This window comes from Podarcis liolepis (assembly GCF_965112155.1).
Source record: "Podarcis liolepis genome assembly, chromosome: 13".
Classification (NCBI taxonomy): Eukaryota; Metazoa; Chordata; class Lepidosauria; order Squamata; family Lacertidae; genus Podarcis; species Podarcis liolepis.
The window spans coordinates 39113335-39131618 of record NC_139573.1 but is presented as its reverse complement, the minus strand read 5'-3'; the positions used below and the strand labels follow the sequence as shown (position 1 = coordinate 39131618).

The 18284-nt window shown below is 47.7% G+C and overlaps 1 protein-coding gene across 3 annotated transcripts in view; it reads right to left on the bottom strand.

Annotated features, from left to right (window-relative positions):
• LRRC4B (leucine rich repeat containing 4B) overlaps nucleotides 1–18284 on the bottom strand; it is a 145147-nt gene that overhangs the window by 58355 nt on the left and 68508 nt on the right. Inside the window, exon 1 of one of the 3 annotated variants that reach the window (XM_083469806.1) lies at nucleotides 11087–11309. The exons of the other annotated variants lie outside the window; for them this stretch is intronic. The gene's annotated coding sequence lies outside the window, so the exon portion shown is untranslated. Of the gene's footprint in view, nucleotides 1–11086; nucleotides 11310–18284 lie in introns of those variants that run through there. 3 annotated transcript variants of the gene reach the window in all.

Below are 18284 nucleotides of genomic sequence, written 5' to 3'. Positions count from 1 at the left end.
GTTGTGAACGACTCTAGGGTTGAGGCGCTCATCTTGCTTTACTGGCCAAGGGAGCCGAAATTTGTCTGCAGTTTTTCCAGGTCATGTGGCCAGCGAGACTAAGCCGCTACTGACGAAACCAGAGCAGCGCATGGAAACACCCTTTACCTTCCCGCCGAAGTGGTACCTATTTATCTACTTGCACTTTGATGTGCTTTCGAACTGCTAGGTTGGCAGGAGCAAGGACCGAGCAATGGGAGCTCACCCCGTTGCGGGGATTCGAACCACCGACCTTCCGATTGGCAAGCCCAAGGCTCAGTGGTTTACACCACAGCGCCATCCGCGTCCCTAGAGATTACCAAAGCATAGGCAAAAGAAGAACAGGCTCTCCCTGTTCAGATAGGGGCACAGATGGGCCACCGGCCAAAGCCGATGGAAGGCATTCAACACCACTGAGGTCACCTGAGCCTCAAGCAACAGTAACGGCTCTACAAGGACACCCTAGCTGCATTCCTACTCCTTCAGAGGAAGCGGTGACCCCATCCAGAGAAGGCAACCTCCCATCCATCTCGCCTAGGGAACCACCCCCGAAAAGGCCCCGCCCACTGAGAGTGCCAATAAACGTACACTGAGAGCTGCCCATTCTAATTCCTGCTCCAGCCATGATCCTTGGGCCGGACACCCAATCTTAGCCTAACCTCCTTTGCAAGGCTGTTGTGGAAGATAAAATGGTGGAAACTCAATGAGCTCCTTGGGAGGCAGAGAAAAGATGTCAAAGTCAAAAAGCTGCCTTATGGAAAGAAGGCTTGGCTATAATTCTTTCCTCTTTGGATACTCTATAACAACCACAATCACATCATCAACACAGGTCAATGGTAAATGGATTTGTAACTCTGGCCAGCGCTGAGAATAAACAGTTCCTTGGCATCTACTACCAACAAACTGGTAAGAGATCTATGGGCGCTCCTGAGGAATAATCACCTATGATCTATCTCAGTGGTTCCCCAAACTTTTTCTCCTCCTGGACCACTTGAAAATTGCTGAGGGTCTTGGTGAACTACTTAATGACCTCTCCTAGCTTCTTCCCCCTCTTTCTTCCATCATTCCCCAAAGGAGAGGCTGAAACTGCACTCGTATACATGCATCACACGCACTAAATGGCATCCCTGCTTTGCCATGTGTGAAATCCCACTTTGGCATTCAAAACCTTGGTGGAATAATAATAATAATAATAATAATAATAATAATAATAATAATAATAATAATTTATTTATACCCCGCCCATCTGGCTGGGTTTCCCCAGCCACTCTGGGCGGTTTCCAACAAAACACTAAAATACAATAATCTATTAAAAGCTTCCCTAAACAGGAATGCCTTTAGGTGTCTTCTAAAAGTTTGGTAGTTATTTTTCTCTTTGACATCTGGTGGGAGGGCATTCCACAGGGCGGGTGCCACTACCGAGAAGGCCCTCTGCCTGGTTCCCTGTAACTTGGCTTCTCGCAGCAAGGGAACCGCCAGAAGGCCCTCGGCGCTGGACCTCAGCGTCCAGGCAGAACGATGGGGGTGGAGACGCTCCTTCAGGTATACTGGACCAAGGCTGTTTAGGGCTTTAAAGGTCAGCACCAACACTTTGAATTGTGCTCAGAAACGTACTGGGAGCCAGTGTAGGTCCTTCAAGACCGGTGTTATATGGACTCGGCGGCCGCTTCCTGTCACCAGTCTAGCTGCTGCATTTTGGATTAGTTGTAGTTTCCGGGTCACCTTCAAAGGTAGCCCCACATAGAGCGCATTGCAGTAGTCCAAGCGAGAGATAACCAAAGCATGTACCACTCTGACAAGACAGTACGCGGGCAGGTATGGTCTTAGCCTGCGTACCAGGTGGAGTTGGTAGACAGCTGCCCTGGATACAGAATTGACCTGTGCCTCCATGGACAGCTGCGAGTCTGAAATTTTCTAATGGCAAGATGGGTTCTCATATGTGGAAGGGTTTAAGCAAAGGCTGTGTGGCTGTGTGTGGCGTATACTGCAGTCCCATCCTGCATTGCAGTTCATGCACTGAGCAGGGGGTGCAATGGATGACCCCCAAACCCCTTCAAACTCTACGACGCTACAAAACAAGAGAGTCCGATGGGAGATTGGCAAGATCACATTTGCTCCCAGATGCATAGAATGTGGGAAATGACAAAACGATGACCCCAAGAGTTCCCTGGGGAGAGGGGCTGATTGTTAAACCAGCCTGGGAATTGTAGATCTTGTGAGGGGAACAGGGGTCTGCTAGTAAACCCCAGCGCCCTTAACGAACTACAGTTCCCAGGATTCTTTGCGAGGAGGGAAGCAATACAGTGGTACCTCAGGTTAAGAACTTAATTCGTTCTGGAGGTCCGTTCTTAACCTGAAACTGTTCTTAACCTGAGATACCACTTTAGCTAATGGGGCCTCCTGCCGCCACTGTACCGCCGCGGCGCAATTTCTGTTCTCATCCTGAAGCAAAGTTCTTAACCCGAGGTACTATTTCTGAGTTAGTGGAGTCTGTAACCTGAAGCATCTGTAACCTGAAGCGTTTCTAACCCAAGGTACCACTGTACACGCTTGAAGTGGTACGATACTGCTTTCCATGTACAGTAATACCTCAGGTTAAGTACTTAATTCGTTCCAGAGGTCTGTTCTTAACCTGAAACTGTTCTTAACCTGAAGCACCACTTTAGCTAATGGGGCCTCCTGCTGCTGCTGCGCTGCTGGAGCACGATTTCTGTTCTCATCCTGAAGCAAAGTTCTTAACCTGAAGCACTATTCCTGGGTTAGCGGAGTCTGTAACCTGAAGCATATGTAACCCGAGGTACCACTGTATGGTATGGATATGTATGGCCTGCGTGTGCTTTCCTACCCTACACACTTTTGGGGAGTGCTTTAATCATTTGCTTGTTAGCTCAGTTGGTAAGAACATGGTGTTGATAATGCCAAGGTTGCAGGTTCGATCCCCATCTGAGACAGCTGCATATTCCTGCACTGCAGGGGCGATGGTCCTCAGGGTACCTTTCGACTCTTAAAATTCTTCAATTCTATGATTCCCATAAGGACTTGCACAGCAGAAGGTGCTCAGCATAATTCTGAGAATTGTCCAAGAGAAACACAAGGCAAAGGATGGTCCTTTTCCTATGAAGACCCCCCCCCCCACAGTACAAAATGAAGTATCAGTTCCTTCGCCTTGGGGCTGCCTAGAAAAATGCTAAATCATTTATGCTGCAAAAAGGAGGGAAATGCCCATTTCTCTCTCTCTCTCTCTCTCTCTCTCTCTCTCTCTAATATCCCAAGATCATGAAATGCTTTCATTATTTTTTTCCAAAGTCCTTTCAACCCTCCCACAGGTATTTATATAGATATATAAAATAGGTTTAATTATATTTCTCATTCAGAGCAGACATGCTCCCTCCCTCCCTCCGCCAAGCCAACTGGATTCTTAATATTGTATTTTAGGCTCCATGCGGCTCCAGGGCTTACCTAGACTACAAGCGCGTATCTATTTATTAGCAAACTCAAATAACGCTTTCACCAAGTCAATGGATGGCTTTTGGGAAAACGTGACAACATTTAACCTCTAATACTCGTACAAGTGATTGCAGACTAGGACTGCGTAATGATTGTCGGCTGACCTGCGTGATGATTGTTCACTGTCTGTGATGCCTTAATTGGTGCTAATGTTTTTAAGGGTTGTTATTTTTATCTGCAATGAAGGATCTAAATGTTGCTCAGTTTCTTAAGGTTAGGGCCCACAGCCAATACAAAATAAACTCTGTTGAGTTGAATTAAAACTGTTTTATACCACTAAAATATACACTCCAAAGAATCCTGGGATTTCTGATCAGGTATTATCACAGGCTCATAGCTTAGGACTCCCCAAGGCTAGCCTTCCCCAACCTGATGACCTCTTGGACTACAAATCCTATCTTCCTAGCCCATGGGCATACAGGCTGAGGCTGATGGGACTCAGAATCCATCATAATCTGGAGGAATTCAGGTTGGGGACAGTGCTAAAAACTCAGATATATAAGCTAATCACCAAATGGTACCTTAAATCTAGGTTGCAGTCACCACAACAGAATGTCTAGACGCCTTTTTTACAGTGGAGTTTGATTGCTGTTGCTGTTGTTAATTTCATTTCTATACCTCTTTAAATTTTAAAGGGAAAAAATCTCAAAGCAGTTTACTATGAATTAAAAATAATAATCCAGAATAAAACAAATTCAAGCTTCACATCCTTCTCTAAGTGACATTTTGCTTTCCCCATATTTATTTACCTACTTAATATATAGAGCTGCCCCACAGCAAAAGTACTCTAGGAAGCCAGTGTGGTGTAGTGGTTAGAGTGTCAGACTAGGACCTGGGAGATCAGGGTTCAAATCCCTACTCAGCCATGAAGTTAGCCTACCTCACAGGGTCGATGTAGGGATTAGCAGGGTTGGGGGGGAGCTGTGAACCATGTCTCCTTGGAGAAAAAGATGGACTGTAAATGCAACAATAAGCTCTTCTGCTTACCTGCTTAAGAAAGCCAGAGGGGCCTGCCAGATGGAGATGTCAGTCACCAATCTGGGATCCAGAGATCCCCACGTGTTCACAATTGGATGCTTAAAAGGGTAAAGGGGACCCCTGACCATTAGGTCCAGTCATGGCCGATTCTGGGGTTGTGGCGCTCATCTCGCTTTATTGGCCGAGGGAGCCGGCGTACAGCTTCTGGGTCATGTGGCCAGCATGACTAAGCCGCTTCTGGTGAACCAGAGCAGTGTACGGAAACGCCATTTACCTTCCCACTGGAGCGGTACCTATTTATCTACTTGCACTTTGATGTGCTTTCGAACTGCTAGGTTGGCAGGAGCAGGGACTGAGCAACGGGAGCTCACCCAGTCGCGGGGATTCGAACCGCCAACCTTCTGATCGGCAAGTCCTAGGCTCTGTGGTTTAACCCACAGCGCCACCCGCGTCCCATTGGACGCTTACTAGTCGTCAAATGTGCCTGGCACCTGGCTAATTTCTAACACTAGTTGGGGAAGTATCAATGCAGCACTTCCCATTCAGAAGAGGCAATATGCTGGATCAGGTCAAAAGCTCAAGAAGCGGCCTTCTCCTGAGTCAGATGACCGGTCCATCTAGCTCAGTGTTGTCTACACTGACTGATGGTGGGTCTCCAGGGTTTCTGGCAGAAGTCTCCTTCAGCCCTATCTCGGGGTGCCAGGAATCAAACGTGGAATGTTGTCCATGCAAAGTAGATGCTCTAGCACTGAGCTATGGCCTTCCTCTATCTAGGCCAGCATCCTGTCTCCCACGGTATCAAAGCAGATGTTTGCCACTGCTGCTTTTCCCAAGCAGCTACAGTCAAGGGAAAAAGTATTTGATCCCCTGCTAAATTTGCCCATTTGCCCTCTGACGAAGAAACATACGGCCAAGGCAACAAAGGATTGGCTCAAGATGAAGCATATTAAGGTCCTGGAGTGGCCTAGCCAGTCTCCAGACCTTAATCCCATCGAAAATCTGTGGAGGGAGCTGAAGGTTCGAGTAGCTACACATCAGCCTCGAAATCTTACTGACTTGGAGAGGATCTGCAAAGAGGAGTGGGACAAAATACCTCCCGAGATGTGTGCAAACCTGGTGGCCCCCTACAAGAAACGTCTGACCGCTGTAATTGCCAGCAAGGGTTTTGCCACCAAGTACTAAGTCATCTTTTGCAAAGGGATCAAATACTTATTTCACGCATTATAATGCACATCAATCTCTGACTTTTGTCTTCCGGGTTTCTGGGGGTTTTCCTGTTGTTATTCTGTCTCTCACAGCTACTACAGTAAACCTACCATTAAAATTATGGACTGGTCATTTCTTCGTCAGAGGGCAAATGGGCAAATTTAGCAGGGGATCAAATACTTTCCCCCCTCACTGTAGTATTGAGAGCTAGTACTGACTTTAGAAGAGGGATGGGGAATGAGTGGCCTTCCAGGTGTTGCCAGACTACAACTCCCATCATCCTTTGGCCTTCTCAAGGCTGTAGCTCTCAACCACAGGTGTAGCAGCAGTGTTCAAAAGCAGCCAGGTGCCAGGCAAATTTTGCACCTGGCTATCGGCCACTTGCAACCAAGTGAAGATGCCTGGGAGCCAAGATGGTGCCCAACATCTCCACCACCTGGAAGTGCATGCCTGGGGATCATCAGATCTGGACTGTTTTCACATGCCAATACCCCATCCTGTAGAATTCCATCAGTTATATTTTATCTGCACAATTGGATTGAATCTCAAGAACCAAAATGCTTTTTCTGTGCAGCCTGAGCAGGAGCAGTGAACAACGTTACAGCTAATTCTTGTTGCTTGTCTTCACTTACCCCACCCCACCGCCCGGCTCACAGTTGTGAAGAATAGCCCTACCTTATGAATGGTCCGTGTCACCATTAAGAAAAAGAGATAGGAATAGGCCAGTATATATGTGGACTGTCCCTGGGTCAAGTGACGTTTCTTCTTTAACTTCTCAAAGTTCTTAACCTAGTTCAAGGTTGTCGTCTAAACTAGCCAGATCTTTAACTGACAATCCAGTCGCAGTCAGTCCATCATTTGAAAAACAAGACTTTAGAGCCTTCTTGCCCCAAAATGGCAACTAGACATTCCATTTTGGCAGCTGTAGCCTTGGTTTAAGGAGCCATTTGGTGCCTAGCTTAAATACCTGAGTTTCTAGCACTGGGTAGCAACTGGGTACCTGAAAAGCGACTTTCCCTTTTCACCCCTGAGGGCATCAGGATGGATGGTCCTTGAAGACCTCTTTGGATCATCCTGTTACATTGATAAGGAACTTGTGGCCCTACAGATGTTGACGGAACGCAGCATCCATCAACCCCAGCCGGCAGGTCCAATGGGGAGAGATGATGAGAGCCATAGCCCAACACCAGCTGCAGGGAAACAGATTTATCATCCTTTTGGGTTAGGACATGGGCTCCATTCTTTCAAGACGAGCTTTTGCAGGACTCTACTTTCCCGGAAAGCATGGAGTAAGGTGCTGGGAGTCCCTTTATTTTGCAGCCGCTATATACTTTTCTATATACTGCTAACATGCTGAAAGAGCTTCTAAGCAGTTCAAAAGTTTGAAATCAATTATAAAATCCATACATAATTAAAACACACAATAAAACAATTCCATCAAGTCATTAAAAGCATCCACAATTAAAACATTTTAAGTATTCCTATTTTTCAGGGGGGAAATGATTTACATGGATTACTTGCTCCCCCTGAACCCCTGAATAATTAGAATGAGTGGGTGGTGAAAGCACCCTTAACTCTTCAAAGTTATGTAAGCTTTTTTTTTAAAAAAAATCTCATTGTTCAATTTCCCAGCCCCTAAGTGTGGGGGATGGAGGGTTGGAAAGTACATCTAATCTTCTAGCTTGTGGAATCTTTCTGTTAGCCGTCCTGGGTTGCTGACATTCATTGTTTTGTTTACTGTTGCATTTTATCGCCTATTCTTGTTTTAATATGTTGTTCATACTTTGGGAGCTTTGACCATTGGTCATGCTGGCTGCGGCTGATGGGAGCTGGAGCTCAACAACAACTGCAGGGGCCACAGGTTCCCCATCTCTTGACCTACATATTTCAAAAAGCCAACGCGACTAGTAGCCTGATCCTCCCGATAACTTGCCTAATTGTATTTAAAATCCATCCAAGCTAACGGCTATCACTACATCTTCTGGCAACCAATTCTATAAATCAATTACGAGTTGTGTGAAGAAGCGCTTCCTTTGTCTGCTCTCTGCATCTCCTGCCAATCAATTGCGTTGGATGACCCCTGGATGGCTCAGTTGGTTAGAGCATGGAGCAGCTTTGATCCTCGTTTGGGACATCTGCATATTCCTATAATTCTATGACCCCAAATTCTAGTATTATTATGAGAGGTAGGGCCGAGGGCACTTATCACTATGCTCTTTTTTCCACATGCTGACTTATTTTACAAACTTCATCCCTTGCCTGTGAACTACGGTCACAGCTGCAAATTCAAATGGTTACTGAGGAGGACAATCCCAGGGAATGGGACCTAGGACAGAGCGCATGATGCTCACACATTGCTATGGTAAAGCAGGTCACAGTCCAGATAGGATACGACCGGGCAACCTCTTGTTCCACCACTCTGCGCAGGAAATATGTGTGATAAATAAACCAGTTCTGCTCCAGCTCCGGAGTTACTCTGGCCTGGCGTTCATGCCCGAATACACCCCTTGTCGCTTTTATCAAGGACTGGGTGTTGTAACCTGAGTTCCATTCCTTGACCACTGATACCTCCATCCAAGGGTGACCAGAGAGGAGTTTCCTCCAGCTCTTTTCAACATAGGAAGTTCCGACTATTTGTCCACCTGAAGCCAGTGTTATCCACTCTGGCAGGCAGCAGAACTCTCCAGCTGAACTGTTCCCCAGACCTGCTCCCTGACCTTTTGTAGCTGGAGTCTGAGCCCAGGAACTTCTCCACTGAACTACACTTCGAAGACAGATATGGGACCCAATGTTGAAGGTGTGTGTGTGTGTGTGTGTGTGTGTGCGTGCGTGATGGCCTGGAACTCGGAACCAGAGGAGTCTCAGTCTGCACCGGATCCTTTGCCTCAGGCATCATCTGAACAAAGTCTGAGGCCTGATTCTGAAGAGCCCCAGTCTGCACAGGTTCTCCTGCAACAAACACCGAGTCAGGGGTCTGAGCCTGGGCCGAGTCAGGGGTCTGAGCCTGCCCTGGCTCCAGATGCGGGGATTACCTCATTGCCTTCAGCTGGGCCATCACTTACAGCTGCTCCACTACCGGTTGGGTCAGGGGAGGCTGAGGCGGCCCCTGGGTCTAGTGACCCAACTGACATCTCCCGAGCTGCAGAGACTAAGGTCTGAGAGAAGGAGAGACCTGAGTACTCTCAGGAGGAGCACTCGCCTTCGGGCGAAACAGGGAGGTGAGTCGCTGGGGGATCAGGACCAGCCGCTACCCCGACAAAGATAAAAGGCTGTCGGACCCTGCCCCAGGTTGTGGGAGCAACATTGGTGTATGCTAGATCCTGCCTGAGATCCTGTACCTGTCCTTGCCTGGCTTCCTGCCTCGGCCCTGTCGGACTGACTCCTAGCAGAATCTCCGGATTCTGGTCCAGTCCTGGACCGTGTTTCACGGGTTACCCCCAGGCCCAGCACAGTGTGTGTATACAAGAGACGTCAAAAACTGAAGGCATGGCAAAGGGCCCCAAAGGCAGAATAAACTGAGAGTATAATAGAATCAGAGTTGGAAGAGACTCTGAGAATCATCTAATCCAACCCCCTGAAATGCAGATGTCCCAGATGGGGATCGAACCTGCAGCCTTGGCGTTATCAGCACAACGCTCTAACCAGCTGAGCTATCCGGGCGAATAGCTTTGTAAAAGTTACTTGCCCTGTAGTCACCAGTCTGCTGCAGGCTGGCAGAAGAAGGGCAGAGAGCGCCATCCTTATCACAGCAGCCTGACGTGTTTCTATGGTGGGTGCAGATTCTCTTCTCTTGCAGCTGGCTTTTGGCTTCCAGGCTGAGGTGGGACACAGCCATCTGCCCCTCCTCCACCTGCCTGATTGCTCACTTGCCTGCATGCAAGTCCTTGTCCCCTACAGAGACCAGGCGAGTGCTTATTTACAAGGCTGAGATCAGAGACGGGGAAAGAGGGAGAACTGGGAGGTGTGATGCAAAGATGGTCTGGGGAAATGGACAGGGAAACTGGGGTGGTCCCTCATATCCCTTGTTACTGTTGCTACTAATCATAGAACTGTAGAGTCAGAAGGCACCCCAGGGGTCATCTAGTCCAACCCCCTGCAGTGCAGGAATAATAATAACAATTTGTACCCTACCTTTCCTCTGAAGGAGCTCAAGGTGGCGTACACAATTCCCCACTTTCACACAGCAAGTTTCATGGCCAAGTAGGGATTCGAACTCTGGACTCCCAGGCACTAGGCCAGCACTCTAGCCACTACACCACTGGCTCCCCATAAAGTCAGGAGAGGCCCAAAGGCCACTTAGAGCAACGTCCACCCACCAGGCAACAGAACCATCCATTCACCAGTCAAAACCAGACCACTACGGACAAACAGAAAGGATTTCAACTGCAGAGAATGGGGAACAGGAGACATAGAATCATGGAATTGCAGAGTTGGAAGGGACCTCAAGAGGCATCTAGTCCAATCCCCCGCAATGCAGGAATCCCTGGGTGGGCTCGAACCACCAAACTTCTGGTTAACAGCAAGATACACTGACCCATTGTGCCACTGGGCTGTACATCTCATCAAGGTAACTCATGCCACACTACATTTTCTTAGTGCTCAGTTTGCCACGCCATCGGATCATTCCGATGCATGCAATATATCACTCTAGTAAGCAAGCCAAGCCATATTCTGTGCAGGGATCACAATGCCCTCCCCTCCATCCTATGTCACAAGTCAGTGGGATGGGAAAGTGAGTGGGGGGCGGGCAGGGAGAGGCAGGATTCCTTTCGAAGCCCATAGGTCTCCATTCTGCCAGGACCAGAATAGCAACCCAACTGAACCACTGAATTTCACTAATGGAAATGTTTCCGAGCAGTGGGTTGGTTAGATGCAACAGAGGGCAGAAGGCGGAGGAGGACCACAGGGTCTAGGACCCACCCCCTTAAGGATTTGGAGGAAGCAGGGTGAAGGAAGCAGAGGGGACTGAGAGGCAAGTAGGCCCGATGTGTGTGGAGGGAAGAGGGGCTTGGCCGACTGAGGAGAGGGCACAATAAGGTGGGACGTGAGAGGGTTGGAGGGGAGGGGGAGCTGCAGATATCCACCAGTGTAGGGTTGGGGGTTCAAGGGGGTACGCTGGGGAAAGGATGCATGAGGAAGAAGCAAGTAATATACTCCGAACCGTGGCGTGTGTGTGTGCATGCAATGCTTGGATGGCGATGGAGGAGGCAAGGGGCGAAGAAGGAGGTGAGCCGAGAAGCGAGCCTCGCTGGTTCTGCTGCATCCTCTCCATCCCTGGTCCATCCATTCCTGCATCCCTGGTACCCAACTCTCTCTTCTCTCTCCTCCCCCCCCCCGCCTCTTCCACCCGCGCCGCATCCCCATGGCAACCGCTCACCATCTCCTCCCTTCGCCTTTCCTCCTTCGCCACGGCTGTCGCGCGCTCTCCACCGCCATCCCCCCCGCTCCGTCTCTTTCGCCGCGGCAGTGCAAAGGGGGAGGCGGGCGGGGGGAGGAATCCGCCTTCGCCCCCTCGACGAGCGGAGCCGAGAGAAAGGGGAAGGGACTCGGCATGCAGGAGCTGCCGCGGATGGATGGATGGATGGAGGCGGGGAGGGAAGGAAGAAGGGAGGGAGGGGGGCAGAGGCGGAAGCACGGCGCATCCTCCCAGCGGCAGCGCGGCCAGGGGAGGGGAGATGGGGATGAAGGGAGGGTGGGCTTCTCTATCCTTCTCCTTCCCCCAAGCCTTTCCGCCGCCTCCCTTTCTCTCCTCCAATTCTCCTTCCGCCTTCCCTCCTTCCTCTCCCCCTTGTATGGCTCGCTTCAGCTTTTCATCCCTCTCCCCCCCCCCACACACACACCCGCCACCTCTATCTATCCTTTCCTTCCTGCCCCTTCTCCAGTTCTTCTTTCTCCTCGCCCACCCCCTCCATCCGTAAAAAATCTGCAAGCCCTACAACCACCACCCCCCACCCCGAACTCCTTCCGAAAATGGGCATCCTTATCTCCCTCTCTCCCCAACCCCACGAATATCCCAGACGGGAAAAACCCTGCAGAAAGCAATTTGCATGTGCGATAATATTCTTCAGTGGATGCAGGTTTCAGAATTGCCCGGTGCTTACTTGGCAGAGGGACTGAGCTAGGGCCCATCGACCCTCTCCTCCAGCTCCCTGCAGCATGGTATATATGCCTTAAAACCACCCAGGTAACTTCTGGGCCTTCATATTTTCCATCTCTTCTAGGCACATATGTACAATGCTATGTGCACCTCCCATTCTGCCTGCCAACCAAAAACCTGCCCCTTCCACAGGGATGCACCTCAGTCAGGGGCGTACCTAGGGCTTGGATAGGTTGGCCCCTGGCAAGGGTGCAAGCCTGGGGGGGGCACAAAAATCTCGCCTCTCCACTGTGTCTCGAGTGACCAGGAGTCCGCCCACCTGCTCTCCTGGCTAAGGGCTCTGAACCCCATCTGCCCTGCCAGTAGTGATGTCCACATTCGCTTCTAATAATAATAATAATAATAATAATATTACTCCACCCATCTGTCTTTCCCCAGCCACCAAAAGGATATTAAAAGCACAATAAAACATCAAACATTGCAAACATCCCAATACAGAGCTGCTTTCAGATGTTTCCTAAGTGGTTTATTTCCTTGACATCTGATGGGAGGGTGTTCCACAGGGTGGGTGCCACTACCAAGAAGACCCTCTGCCTGGTTCCCTGTAACCTCACTTCTTGCAGTGAGGGAACCGCCAGAAGGCTCTCGGCGCTGGACCTCAGTGTCTGGGCTGAATGATGGAGGTGGAGACGCTACTTCAGGTATACTGCCCTACCCACCTATTCCCCCCCCCCATACAGGAGTGCCACAGAGGTCAGGCCCATTGCCCCTTGAGCCACCTCCTTATTCCCAGTTTATCTCTCACCCCTCCCCACCATCGTCCTCCTTCACTGCTCTTATCCCCAGTCATCCTTTCTACCCCCCTCCCCATTTGTCACACCCACTTTTCCCTTCATTCTCTGGTCACCTGCCAGAAGAGCAGCTGTTTTAGTCTGTTTTAGCAAATATAACAAAGAGTTCTGGCTGCGAAAGCTAAGAAACCAATACATCTATTGCGGCTTGAGTTTCTGAAGGCAAAAGCCTAGTTTGTCGGATGCACAACGTACCGACTATGCATCTGGCCACCTGATGTCACGAAATGTCTTATCCTCCACCCAAGCAAGTAAAGAATACCAGCTCACTCTTTAACCAACATCCAAAAATTAATTCATATTTGATATCTGTTGAATTTGTATTTAACAGGCTCGTATTTTGATGCATTTTTTCTAACTTCGTAAGATCTTTAAGCGAAGGTAACAAAATAATTTGAGTTAATTTGGGCACGCAAGATCACACTCTTAGCCCACATGAATTAATCCAGAATAATCGCCACCCCGTGTGGTTCTCTTCTTGCAAAAATTACATCCACTCAGTCACATGAAACGAGTTAACACTCAGGGGAAGAGCGTCACCCCATGTTTCTTTAACCGCAAATTATGTTGACAAAGGGGTGGTTTAAATCCACATTTGGAGACGGGGGAAATTACAGTGAGTGTCTGGAAATCATACTACATTCAAACACACACACACACACACACACACACACACACACACAGCCTTGCTGTTCTTGGTGAAACGTTTCTCTTAGAACCTAGCAAAACATGTGTCTTCAAAAAAAAAATGTCCCCAGAAATGAAAATTTAAAAATCCAGTGCTCTATCTCTCCAATATATTTCTACAGATGCAGGGTCATTCAGATCCCACTTTAGGGTTCTCGCTCTCACTTCAGGGCAAATCGATTTTACAAACTTACACTGGTCTCCAACACATTTAACTGGCTTTCCCTCAAAGGTTCCTGGAAACCGGAATTTAGTGGAGAAACTGATAACTCAATAATCAGAGGAGAGGAGATAGAATGGCTGTCAAGTCACCTGTAGAATAGATTTGCAGAAGGGGGACTTGCTACAAAACATTGCAGCCTGGAATGCTCCTGCCGAGAGTGCCAGCCAGCCATGCTTCCCCCCCCCCGCCCCAATACCATTCCTCCTCACCACCAATTTTATCTTCCATCCCTCCCAACACTCAGTCAGCATTCTGTGCCCACTGAGCACACTCAGTCCCTCACTGGGATGCTCTGGGGTTTCTTTTTAACCTCTGCAGGTTATGTGAAGCGTAGTGGTGAATCAAGAAAACTGCTACCATATTTGCAAAGCTAAGCAGGGTCTGGTGTGGTTTCTAATTGGATGGGAGACCACTGCATTGCAGGGGGTTGGACTAGATGACCCTTGGGGAGCTGTCCTACAATTCTGTGATTCTATTCTATAAAACTGGGGGTTCCCCCACCAAGCCTGCTGATACCTCCCCTTTGGTGCATAGGTGGTGCCATTTTGGTAGCAGTAGGCTTGCCGTATGTCAGAAAAATTCCCGATACGCCCTGACTTTCAGGTGTAAAAATGGTGCCAGGGTCACGATGGAGTCACAATGCCCCTGTGACTCTGGACAAATAGAAGCAACAGAGCATGTGCTTCTCCAATGTCTTTATTAGAGAGACATTTGAACTAGCCTCATCTTACCATGAATGTAGAATGTATTTCAATTAATTGATTATGATTTTATGTAAACTGTGTTATTTTTACCATTGTTAGCCGCTCTGAGCCAGGCTTAGGCTGGGGAGGGTGGGATATAAATAAAAAATTATTATTATTATTATTATTATTATTATTATTATTATTATTATTATTATTACTGCGTAAGTACCCAAGGCACACAGGACAATTCTATATCTCCCTGCTGCTTTCAGATACCAACCGTGCTACAACATGTAACGTTGCCAGATTCTGCACAGCAGCGCTCAAAATCCGTCAGATGATGGCCTGTGCCACAAACCAGATATAATGAGCACTCGCATTGGAGTGCTCTGTAGGCTGATAGCTACAGTCTTATATATACTAACTTTTTACGAACTTTCACTCTTGTCTAATGTTCCTAATCCTTCTTTTAGACTCGCTTAGCTTCTTTAATATAGACAGATGATGACAGATAGATAGATAGATCGATAGATAGATAGAGAGAGAGATTGATAGATAGAGATAGATAGAGAGATTTTCCATTTTTAACATTCACATAACATCTTATTCCTTTTTACATAACTTTTAGCTCTGCAGAACCACTCGACTTCCCTCCGTCTCGTCATCTGGTTTTCACATGCTAACGTCGTATTTCTGCACATTTATATCATCACAATTCTACATTTATTCCAATATTTTTTAAACTTTAATCAAATGTTTTAAAAAAATTCTTCTAATATACATTGCAAGATTTATTGCAGTCCTGCTAGTGTTTTTATATGTTTACAATAATTGTCTATATATTGAATTTACTCCAATCTCTCTGGAATGTTGGGCTCCTCTGGTTTCAGATTTCCCCTGTCAGCTTTGCTAATTCTGCATAGTCCATCATCTTCATCTGCCATTCTTCTAGACTCACTTAGCTTCTTTAGGATTCTTATAGACTTATATACTTTCTGTTTTAACTCATTTTAGGTTTTTTTAGAACTTTTTTTTTTTAAGATTTTAAATGATTGTACCCCTCCTTCCTTTTGCTTCTCTATGACCATAATAAAGATTTGGTGGTGTTGTCAGGGGGAGAATTTTGCGGAAGCGGCAAAATGACAGGGAAAACCCGGATGTATGGCAACAGAATGGAAAAAGTAGCAGAAACAGCTCCAAAGGCTTAAAATCATTATTGGGGGGGGGGGGAGGTTTCCCAAACAACTTGGGTTTGTTCCCAAAGAAAGCTCAACAATTTTGGTGGGTTTCTTAAAATAAATAAATAATCTTTTGAAATATGGCAACCCTAGGCAGCAGGGTGGAAGCCATTTTGGTATGTCTGCTCTTAAGCAGTTGCAAATAACATCTGAAGGAAGCAAAACAAACCAAGCGACCACCACCATCACCCCCCCCCCCAAAAAAAAAAACCATGGAAGGTTTCTCCCACCCATCCTCATAATTTGCTTCCTTCAGATATGTGTGGCGGGGGTGAGGAGAGAGATGGTTGTGTGTTGCCCCAGGTGGACAGGAAATATTTCTTCTGAGTCCCTAAGCTGCATAATTTGGGGAGGGTCTGGCCAGCTGCCTCTCCTGTACAAAGTGAGCAGGTTGGGATTTTGGATGGGCGCATGAACACAGGTATTTATTACATGAACAGTATACTGTTAATTTAATATGGCTTTTGAAATGTTTCTTATTAATGTCACTGTATCGATTCCTATTTGGCGCATGGTTCTGAGATGCTTTGGAATGCAAAGCAACGAGGGGGCGTTTTCTAAATAAATAAATAAATGTCAGTGGCCCCCGGCCAAAGTTTTCCTCCATCGGCGAGGCCCGGCAGGCTTACCTGACTGGTGAGGCAATGCTTCAAATTCGCACTGGGCACCTGCATCCCAAACACGACACACACACTCACACATGACATATGTGACGTTTCTGTTATAAATTCATAGTAAATCAACCGTACATCGGATTTACACCGGTCCACTTTTATTTTGCTCCATGAAGAAAGGACTATCAAAGGGGATAGGTTTGATACAGGGTGGCCATAATCCCTTGAGCGTACCAGCATGTACACAGGAGCCCTGCCCAGTTGTTATGCCAACCCTGATGGTCTTAGACAGAAGACCATCAAGGTCACAAAGAACTTGCATATGGGAGTGGATTCAGTGCGGACTGGAACAAAGGACAATGATCAGCTCTTCCCTTTGGGGGCAGGAAACTGTAAGCTCCCCTTTGTCATCTGGAAAGTACTCATGAGGAGGGGGAAAGGAGGAACCAGCCAGGTGACAAAATACTCAGGTTACCTCCACAAACCCCTCCCGCAACCCCTCCTTTTTGTGATGTATCAATGATGTAGTCATGATGTAGTTCTAGGGGTGTAGCTTGGAGGATTAGTAACTAATAAAAGTTGGGATCTTCTTTTGTTCTGGGCTTCCATCTTGCTTCATCTTGTTGTGGGTGGGAGTCCTGTCGCGACAGTTTCCAATAAAGGCCAAGCCTACAGGCTGCTCTTTTGCTCCAAATTGTCCTGGTTGGTGTCTTTGTTTTTTGCCCAAGGGAGCCCTCGGATTCCTCCGTTAACCCATCAGAGAAACGTTATGCAAGGGGCACTGTGTGAAACAACAATAATATAAAAAGTAGCTGGAGCCAGCTGCCTGGTGCTGCTCAGAGAGCTGGGTCAGGAAAATTGGGGGGGGGGGGGGTTCCGCTGCATCAGCAGGGGGGCCTGCCAGGTGGTTGGGGCCGTGGCAATTCGTTGCCCACGGCTGCCAGGTGCTGACACCAGGGTCTGGGAGCTGCCATGTTGCAAGAGCTGCCATGCTGTTACTGACAAGGTGTGAATATATACACCCATGGTTTAAAGATCTATTGACCCCAAACACAGCTGGTGATTTAGTCTGCCCAACCAATGCTTACCAGCGTGCATCTATCTTATTAACACTGAATGAGTGCTGTCCTCTCGCTTTCAGGTTGGATTTCACAACCCATCAAAACTTTCCGGAGCCAAACCTATCTCTACCCTGGTGACAGCTGTAAAGAGAAACTACGTTGATTGGCTGAAGGACTTAGTACATGGCTCTGGGGCCATGTGACTTTGCTGTGAGGGGAAGAAAAACCATTATCGGCTGCCTGAATTACGTGGTTAATACCTCTTTGCAGACAGAGCAGAACCCTAGCTGTCAACGTTCCCCTTTTTTTAAGGGAAATTCCCTTATTCCAAATAGGATTCCTCGCAAGAAAAGGGAAAAGTTGACAGCTATGAGCAGAACAAGAGCCAAACACAGGAAGAAGCGAGACTACCAGCCGTTGCCAAGGTGGTCCCTTGAGATGTTTTGGACCACAGCTAAGGCTAGTCCTCCAGTGGCAGTGGCTGCTCTAGCAACACTCGCCAATTTTCACGACAGCCGGCCTCATGGCGTCGGCGGGAGAGGAATGTTCAACACCCAGAAAAATGACACAGGAGATAATGATGCAAAGATGTCTAGCTAGCGACTCTCCGCTGGGAACTGATGATGGACAGCAAAGAGGAGAGGGCTGGAAAGAGGTTAATCATCTGAGGTTAAAACCTTCCACTAATTTGTCTATCACTTCCCGTTCCCAAGCCATATAATTTCCTTCTTTGCCAGGATTAAACAAAATATGAGGAAGGGGGAGAGGATAAGGGGCGGGAAGCATTTCTATGATAAATAAAAGCACCCACGTACTTAATTTCTACCCTGTGGGTATTTAGGTCCTCCTAGACTGATTACAGTGTGGCAGGCGGGTGTCTTGCAACATGTCATTGATGCAGTAATAGTACATTTGTGGTGGATTTCTCCTGGATCATCCACACATCATTTTGCTTTAGTAATTGCCCTGTGATGCTTCCCCAATGTTACTGCCTCACTGGTGGGGCACAACAAACGCAAAACAACAGCAACAAACATTTGTGGTATGAAAACTTGCAGGATTTCAGGAGGAGCTTAAAGGACATGCACTGAAAGGCAACAAAGCACTAGGTCCACTCA